This window comes from Myotis nattereri, assembly GCF_964212035.1.
Source record: "Myotis nattereri genome assembly, chromosome: 3".
Lineage (NCBI taxonomy): Eukaryota > Metazoa > Chordata > Mammalia > Chiroptera > Vespertilionidae > Myotis > Myotis nattereri.
This window is the reverse complement of record NC_138077.1, coordinates 123,513,958-123,523,850: the sequence shown is the minus strand read 5'-3', so window position 1 is coordinate 123,523,850 and position 9,893 is coordinate 123,513,958.

The following is a 9,893-nucleotide window of genomic DNA, read 5'->3' as shown; positions in this document are numbered from 1 at the left end:
TTTTCTCTCTTCTTGTTAATATATAGCTTATTGATTTGAATTCATATTTAGGTTATCTGGATACTATAAAGGAGTAGGAATAAAAATATTATAAAACTACCATAAGGGAGTAGAAATAAAATAGTAACATTTTACTATATTCACTTTATCTATTTATTTATTTATTCATTTATTATGGAACCAATTGAAAGACAGTTTTTGACATTATGACACTTTCTTACTCAGGACTTTGGCATGTGAAGCCTAAAAACAAAGACATTTTCATTACAGAATGCCATTATTACATTTAAGAAAATAAAGAAAAGGTCTGAAAAAGCATTTACTATCCTGTTGGTATTTTTTCCCAATGGCCTATGAATTATCCTTCATGCTTATTATCTTATTTTTATGTGCTGGGGTGACCTTATCAGCACTTAGTGTCACTCTACTGTTGGAAAGCATGGCCTAAGAGACTTCTAATACCAAAATTCTCATTTGGGGTAAATGTTCTCCCAAATTCAGTTACTTGAAGAAATGTTTTATTTGATAACAAAGGCAGCCTTGTAGGCTCACCAGGAATCAGTTGGTTGATTGTCTGTACCTATAGGCCTGTAGCAGACAGTGAGGAAATGTTATTTGGAAATTTTCCCAAGTCACTGTGGACCGACTTTGGGTGGACCATGCTGGGGTCCTGCCTGTTGTTCTGCTCAGCACTACAGCTGCTCCTGGGCTTGGAAACTTCAGTTGCAGGCTCGCCTGCCCCATCACCACGGAGAGCTGAATGCTCTCAGACATTGCTGTGGTGAGCATGGATCAGACTCAGACAAAAATTCTGTTCTGTTGATTGAGGGAATATCCGTGTGCTTTAAAAAGAAAAATTCCAACTGAGATATAGGATGAATGTTCTTTCATGTAAAAATGCCTTCATTCTGCCCCTGGCCAGAGCCTAGAAACTTAGCCATGGCTGCTCTCAAAGGGTTTTCCTGCTAGTGAGGGGGCAGATCATTCAAGAGTATATGGCGAGGATGTGGAGAAAAGGGAACCCCCGTGCACTGCTGGTGGGAACGCAGACTGGTGCAGCCATTTTGGAAAACAGTATGGAGTTTCCTCAAAAAATAAAAAATGGAACTCCCTTTGACCTGGTGATCCCACTTCTAGGAATATATCCTAAGAAATCAGAAAGAATATATGCACCCATATGTTCATAGCAGCACAATATACAATAGCTGAGATCTGGAAACAGCCTAAGTGCCCATCAGCAGATGAGTGGATAAAAAAGCTGTGGTACATTTACACAATGGAATACTACGTAGCTATAAAAAAGAAGGAACTCTTACCATTTGCAACAGCATAGATGGACCTGGAGAGTATTATGCTAAGAGGGAAAAGCCAGTCAGAGAAAGATAAGTATCACATGATCTCACTCATATGTGGAATCTAATGAATAAAATAAACTGATGACCAAAATAGATCCAGAGACACAGAAGCATGGAACAGACTGTGGAATCTCAGAGAAAAAGCATGGGGAGGATGGATGGGTAGGAAGAGGTCAACCAAGAACTTGTATGCATATATGCATAACCCATGGACACAGACATAGGGTGGTGAAGGCCTGGGGTGTGGGGTGGGGGAGGGCTAGAAAAGGTCAATGTGAGAAAAAAGGGGACAGATGTAATACTTTCAACAATAAAGATTTTTTAAAAAAAGAACATATACGAAGTAGTGTGCTGTGAAGACAAATAGAACATGGGAAGAAGGCAGTGATGGGCAGGAGCAGGCTCTTTTAGGAAGGCTGGTGGGAAGGGCCTCTTTGTTGTGGTGGTGAATTAAGCACAGATCAGGGAGGGAGGGAGCCACTTGAAGGACACAGGGCAGCTTCAGGCTGAGGCAATGGTAGCTGCAAAGTCGGAGGTGGGGCCTGTCCGGGCATCTGAAGAGGATAGATTCAGGGGGTGGGAGAGTGGTAGGGGATGAGGTGGGGCGGGGAGTGATGGGGTGATGGGCACGTCACATAGAAGTCTTGGAGGCCAGGCTGAGGTTTTGGAGTTTAACTCTGTGATGGGAAGCCATGGGAGGGAAGCCATGTGCAATCCACACTTAGTAACTGCATAAGGTTATGCTACTTTTCCTCAGCTCCCTTTTCTCTTCTACTAAATTTCCTTACAGCTTTGATTTTAATTTATGCATTTTTATTGTATAAATATTTTGGCAAGTCATCTTAAATCTTTTTTGGAATCAAACAAGACATATTTATGTCTCTGCATCTATGCAGTAAAAGTTTGAAAATTCTATTGCTTGTTTTGGACTAACATTGCTGGTTAATATGAGCAGCTCTGCTAGCTCAGAACTGGTGACAACACCATACAAAGAGGCCTGATGTTTACACTGATATGGTAGGTAGTCCTCTATAAAGCATTTTTTTAAAAAATATATTTTATTGATTTTTTACAGAGAGGAAGGGAGAGAGATAGAGAGTTAGAAACATCGATGAGAGAGAATCATCGATCAGCTGCCTCCTGCACATCTCCCACTGGGGATATGCCCGCAACCCAGGTACATGCCCTTGACCGGAATCGAACCTGGGACCTTTCAGTCCGCAGGCCGACGCTCTATCCACTGAGCCAAACCGGTTTCGGCTAGTCCTCTATAAATGTTATGGGCAGGCACTATATCTCAAGCTACAGTGTTGATCCCTAACTATTTCAGTTCTTATCTTGCTTTTTTCTATATAGTTTTCACAAACAAGCTAGCTAGCTCATCTCATGGCAGCCAACAGAAAGCAGCTTGAGTGAATGTTTCAAGCATCTAATAAAAAGCATTGTTTAGCTTCAAACCAAAAAATCATGTTAAATCATTTTATATATTCACTAGAGGCCCGGTGCACAAAAATTTGTGCGCTCGGGGGGGAAGAGGGGGGTCCCTCAGCCTGGCCTGTGCCCGCTTGCAGTCTGGGACCCCTCCGGAGATAATGACCTGCTGGCTTAGGCCTGCTCCCGGGTGGCAGAGGGCAGGCCCAATCCCTAGGTGCAGCCCCTGTCAGGGCTCAGAGCAGGGCCAATTGGGGAGTTGGGGCGCCGCCCCCTGTCATGCACAGAGCAGGGCGGATTGGGAGGTTGCAATGGCACCCTCAGTCACGCTCAGGGTAGGGCCGATTGGGGGGTTGGGGCACCGCCCCCTGTCACACTCAAGGCAGGGTTGATGGGGAGGTTGCGGCACCACCCCCTGTCATGCACAGAGCAGGGCCAATCAGGGGGGTTGGGGCTCCTTACCCTGTCATGCACAGAGCAGGGTCGATCAGGGGGTTGGGGAGCTCCCCCCTGTCACGCACAGAGCAGGGCCCATCATGGGAGTTGGGAAGCTCCCCCCTGTCACACACAGAGCAGGGTCGATCAGGGTGTTGCGGAGCTCTCCCCTGTCACACACAGAGCAGGGGCCATTAGGGGGTTGAGGAGCTCCCCCCTGTCACTCACAGAGTAGGGACGATAGGGGAGTTGGGGCACCGCACCCCATCACCCACAGAGCAGAGCCGATCAGGGGGTTGGGGCGCCGCCACTGTCACACTCAGGGCAGGGCCAATGGGGAGGTTATGGCTCTACCCCATCACACACAGAGCAGGGCCTGTCGGGGGGGGGCAGGGGGTTGGGGCGCCGCAGCCTGTCACACACAGAGCCGCAGGGTGATCAGGGGGTTGGGGAGCTCCCCCGTATCAGGCACAGAGCAGGGCTGATCAGGAGGTTGGGGCACCTTCCCCTGTCACGAACAGAGCAGGGCGGATAGGGAGGTTGTGGCCCCGCCCCCTGTCACACACAGAGCTGCAGGGCGATCAGGGGGTTTGGGCGCTGCCCCCTGTCACGCTGATCCTGGTGCTGGGAGGCATATGACCCTTTTACTATATAGGATAGAGGCCTGGTGCATGGGTGGGGCTGGCTGGTTGGCCCTGAAGGGTGTCCTGGACCAGGGTGGGGATCCCCACTGGGGTGCCTGGCCAGCCTGGGTGAGGGGATGATGGCTGTTTGCAGCTGGTCACACACCCTTCAGGGTGGTGGTCCCCACTGGGGTGCCTGGCCAGTCTGGGTGAGGGGCTGAGGGCTGTTTTCAGGCTCGCGGGTGACTGAAGCTCCCAACTGCTCCTTTTTTTCTTTTTCTTTTTATTCTGGGCCAGCTTTAGCTCTGTCTCCAGCTCTGAGGCCTCTGCTGCTGAAAACAGGTATCTGGTTTGTTTGGGTTCTATAATCAAAACAATGTATAACTCCAGCTCTGAGATCCCGGCTTGCTGAAAGCAGGTTTCTGGGGTTTTGTTTAGCTTCTATATTTATTACAATGTTTCAAACTGCAGGCTCAGAGGCCAGCAAGGCAGGCGGGGAATGTTGGTTTCCTCCGTCCCTGAAGCAAGCAAGCCTCATGTTAGTTTCAAGCTGCCTGGCTGCCAGCCGCCATCTTGGCTGGCAGTTAATTTGCATATCGCCCTGATTAGCCAATGGGAAGGGTAGCGGTCGTACGCTAATTACCATGTTTCTCTTTTATTAGATAGGATGCATTCACACCACTGGGAACAATGGAGTGGGTATGGGAAGAGGTACAAATGTTTTATTTGTCCATAGACTGTTTGCTGAATACCCTCACACAGGCTACATAGTATTTATTTTGAGACTATTTTCTGAATTCCAGTAACTGAAAAGTGTGAAACTCCAGCAGCCCTTCCAAATGGGATTAGTTAGTGCTGTGACTAACACTAATAGTCTTAAACAGTCTTGAGTTTTTATTGATTTTTTAGTGACACATTAAAAAATGGTGATTGAAATTTATGCAAATGCCTCAGCTGAGGCTACAGGTGAAGTCTGCTGCTACTAGCTCTTAAATTAAAAAATTCCATCCTCAGAAAAGGGGCACCTGGAAACAATATTCAGGTTGGTGGGAACATGCAGAGAACAAGTCTCAAGAAATGGGCTTAGGATTCCTTGGAAGTAATAGAGATGAGAAGGAATACTTGGATGAACCGACAGCTTCCGAGAGAATCCATGTCCGAACAAATTCAGTGGGCAGCTGGAGCCCAACCTTACTTTGTAGTCAGGAAACTGAGACACTAACTAGGAGCACAAGCGACCGACTCCACAGCTAGCTCAGCATCTGCAGTGACAGAGACATGGCCATGTGGATAGTACAAGAAAGAGTCTGCTAAATAAACTCTTAATGCTGCCTTCGAATTACTGCAGCGATGCTTGCTTATTGCATCAAATTTGGAAAACAAAAACTGCACACACAAAAATAGAAGTCTGTAATCCCATTCTTGAGAGATCATTGCCATGAGCATTTTGGGCAGTCCTTTTTAAGGTGGCTCAATGCCTGCAGTTTGGGTCTGCAGGAAAGTCTGGATTTAATGATAGATTATGAAAGCCTCCCAAAGTCCAATTGTTGGGAATGAAGGGAGGGTATCATTTTGGTGGAAAGAACAGTGCTGGCTCTGGCTCACTCACTTACTAATTGAACAGATGTTTAGTGAGTGTTTATCATGTGCCAGGCACTGTGTTAGGCATCAGGTACACAAATATGAATGAGACTATTCTAGTGCCTGTCCATGTGGAGATTACTATCCAGCCAAGAAAACATAATTGATGCTTGGTTACAGTTAAGAAACAATGCAGGTACTATGAAATCGTACAGCTTTCCGGACTCACTTTGTCCAGTTTATGCTAGAATCAGCCTGCTACTCAGAGCAGCCTGCAGACAACGAGGTCTGGGAACTTGTCAGGTTCCAACCAGACCTATCAAATCAGGATCTGCTCTTCAGCAAGCTCCCAGGGGATTCACGGGGCACCTTATGGTTTGAGAAGCACTGGCCTACAGGGTAAGTGGGAATCAAGAGTGGAGGGAGGGGGAAGGCCTGCCAAGCCCTGAAGCAGGCTCTCAGTGGGAAGGCACTTGGCACTTTGAGCCGGTGAAGGAAGATCAATACACTGGGACCAAGGCCAGACATGTTCACAGCTGGGAGACACTGTCACTGCTACTCTTGTGAAGAGAAACAGAGAAGAGGTGTGGTAGTTGGGAGCTCACTGATTACCTCATTGTGTCTAGTACAACTCCAGGCAGAACACACAAGCCAATCATGGTGCTCCTATGAATAGTTTATCAAACTCACCCAAGCACAGTTAGTGATGAGAAAATACTATTCAGCTCTAACTTTGCACACTGGGGGAGGTGAAGATGGAGGGGGATGGTTACAATTGGTGGAACCTGTGGGGTTTAAGCCCCCCCTGGTCCAGAATACCTCCCTCACCCAAACCTCCCTTCCAGGTTCAGGCAGAGTGTTTGGTCTTGTTTGTCAGACTCTCGAAGCCCCTTGCTTCCTATTGTGTTGTCAGGCCCAGGAGCAGGACAAAGAGGTTGCCTTGAAGGATTGATTACCACCCTTTGCACTGTCTTTCTCTTAACTTTGAAGGCTAGAAAGAAAGGATGAAACAAACAAACAAACAAAAGTCTAAGCCAAAATCAAACAACTACAGAAGAAAATAAACAGAAAAATAAACATCCCCTTGAAAGTTAAGGCCTTGAATTTCATGAAGTCTTTTATTCCCGTATTTACTCTTATTAATCGGATTGAAGTATCTGGTTTCCCAAGCTCTTACCTACAAGCAGGGCTCCTCCTCTGATACACCTGTGTCATTCTACACCCGGCTTGGAAGAGGGACAGTGACCCAGAGAGCTCCTCTTTGTTCTCCATTTTCACATTCTATTATGAAGCCTGAGGCACTGAACTAGCTAATCAGCTTGATTTACAACCTGAAACCACTCCGGCTTCTCCATATTGGTTCCTAACATTTATATAACACAGGCCCTCAAAGGTGTTTACAGCATACTTTCCACCGTCTACCGGTTTATTAGTCCTCACAACAGTATGGGCTTTAACATTTTTTGTTTTAAATTCCTCATTCATGAAAACGGAAATCCCGGCAAAGCAAGTTCGGGCCAGTAGTTTGAGATGATGACTGGAGTTAGTCAGAGGCTGGGCAGGACCAGGAGTCAGAAGTTCCAGCACTTATTTCAGAGATTCTATCATCATCATCATCATCATCATCATCAGGAGATATATTTAAAGTTTCACAATTATTGCATTCAATTCTGAAATATATATAAAAACAATATCTATAAAGTGAAAATCTTTCATGACATCTTCCCACCTTGACTTGCTCATCACCCCCAAGGCACTTTTATGGGCTTGGCAAGTATCTTTCCAAATTTAGTAGTTTTGTCATATATATCTACATCTCAGTCATTTCCATTGACATTGTGTTTCTGAGATCTAGCTATATTTTTATAACGAATTCATGTTTGGAGCTATATAGTATTCCACCATACTCATGTGGCACTAATTTATTCATTCTCCTTTTGATGAATATTTACGTGATTTCCAGTTTTTCTCTTTGACAAACACTGCAACATTGAATGTTTTGGTACATTTCTCTTAGACCTATGTGGAAATGCTTCTCTAAGATTGAATCCTAGAAGAGGAATTGTTGGGTCACAAGTTATGTAATTTTTAGTTTGAATAACTACTGCTAAACTACCTTCCAAAGAGCCTTTCCAACTGGTACATCCAAAATCAGTGTACGAGGATTATCTCTCTATAACTTTGCAAAAATCCTTGTTCTTGTTAGACTTGTCCATGTGTAACTTTCAAAAGTTAAATATGACTCTCAAATATATTTTACAAATATAGAGTGCACATGTATAAAATGTATTCAGCTTATTAATTAATGAGAAAATTTATAATATGAAAAAGCTATTTCAAAGACCACTTGGAGAAATGTAATAATATAGTTCTTAATAAAATATTAAAAGAAGATTACTAGGCTACATATAAAAATGGTTAATGTCCTACAGGCCAATGAATTATAACCTTTGAAGTTATCTTTCTTTGGGACAAAAATTATTTGCCTCTCTACACGGCACAAATCTACAAGTTAATACATAACCTTACAGAGTCTTAGCCTTTCATCAATAGTAAACAGCAATATCAAACAATGTTACAGTCCCCTAGAAAACTAAATACAGGAGGTCCTCGGGTTATGTTGGAGATACGTTCCTACGGCTCGACCCAATGCGATTTTCAATTTTCGCCGTAAATCGGAACCCACCTACATAAGCACCTATGTCACTCACATGGAGCACATACACAGCAGTGATGAAGTGAAACAGTAAAAAAAATTTGAAAGAAAGATAATTCCTGACCTTTACTTGTGGTAAATAAATAATGAAAAACATAAAGCACATATGTACATACGTCAAAATGACGGAACTTTTAAAAAAATAAATACTGTAAATGGGAGATGATGACGTAACCACAAAACAATGTACATTGAGTCCAACGTAACCCGAGGACTGCCTGTAATCTTTGGGCCTTTGAATGATGCTTCAATAGGACACTGACCCGCCATACATTGAATGGATAACTACCCTTTTGGCCTTATATCCAGGTTTTGGATAATTTTCTAACAGATTAAAAAAAATCTGTATCAATGCAATGGATTTAAAATGGCAGTTCATTGTGTTTTAATCTGAATTTCTGTAACTATTAGTGACTTTGAGGCATTTGTTATTTTTACTTGGCTACCCAGTTTTCTCTAGTTCCAGGTCTCTCTCTCTCTCTCTCTCTCTCTCTCTCTTTCTCTTAATTTTCCATTGATTTTTTAGAGAGAGTGGAAGAGATGGGAGAGACACAGAGAGAAACATCAACTGACTGGTTGCCTCCCACATGTGTCCTGGCCAGGGCCAGGGACTGAGCCTACAACAGTGGTAGTTGCCCTTGACCTCCCAGGGCCCTTAAGTCCCAGGGCTAATGCTCTATCCACTGTGCCAAACGGGCTAGGGCAGTTCCAGGTCTCTTTAAATAAACACCAGTGACAGGAAAATACTTTTTTTCTTTTTAGTGACCAGAAATGCCTGGCACAAACTGAAGGGCAGCTTCACGAAGTTAGGACTCCTAGGTGAGAGGGGAATGAAGACTAGCTTTTTCCTAGGAAAGATTTTACACAGCAAAGTGTGCCCTCAAAACTGGATGCATAGCCTGGCTGGCCTGGTTCAGTGGTTGACCATCAACCTATGAACCAGGAGGTCACTGTTGACTGCCAGTGTGGGATGTGCAGGGGTGTGCAGGAGGCAGCCAATGAATGATTCTCTCTCATCATTGATGTGTCTATCTCTCTCTTCCTTTCTGAAATCAATAAAATCAATAAAATATATTTTAAAAAACTAGATGCATCAAAGCACCTTCATCCTGGCCTTCAGAGTGCTAGAGATGCTGCCCACACCAGTGGCATGAAGGCAAAGGAGTGTGTCCAGAGAGGACCTGTGTGTGTGTGTGTGTGTGTGTGTGTGTGTGTGTGTTTGGGGGGTGGGGGAGAAGATGGTGTTTGGTGGGCCTTTAGGGGAGGTGGAACTCTGCTCTGCTCGCTTAGATCCCTTCCTGGGCGGACTTCCTTGTTCAGTCTACCCATCACTCAACACTTACTGACCCCCCCCCCCCCGCCCCCCGCCTTTTCCCCCCTGCAAGGGCCGGAGATGGGCAGAGGGTTTTTCACAGGACAAATGGGGAGCATGGCCAACACAGGGAGGTGACGATAGACCGAGATGGTGAACTTTGAAGATATGACATCCGCAAGTCTGGATAAAACCCGGTAGTGGCGATGTGTGCGGGGCAGGGGAACATCTCCGTCTGGAGTTAAAAGACCGGCAACCTGGCCTCAGCCCTAGTTGGGCTTCTGAGACTTTCCAGAACTTCGCGAAACACTCGGGGGCCTCGCGCGGGCTCCCCGACCCCAGCCCAGAGCGGCCGATGACACTTCTGGAACCAACTTCCAATTCTTAAACTGGCTCTTGAAAGCATCTTTTGTTAGGAGCAGCCTGAGAACTGGAGGCTG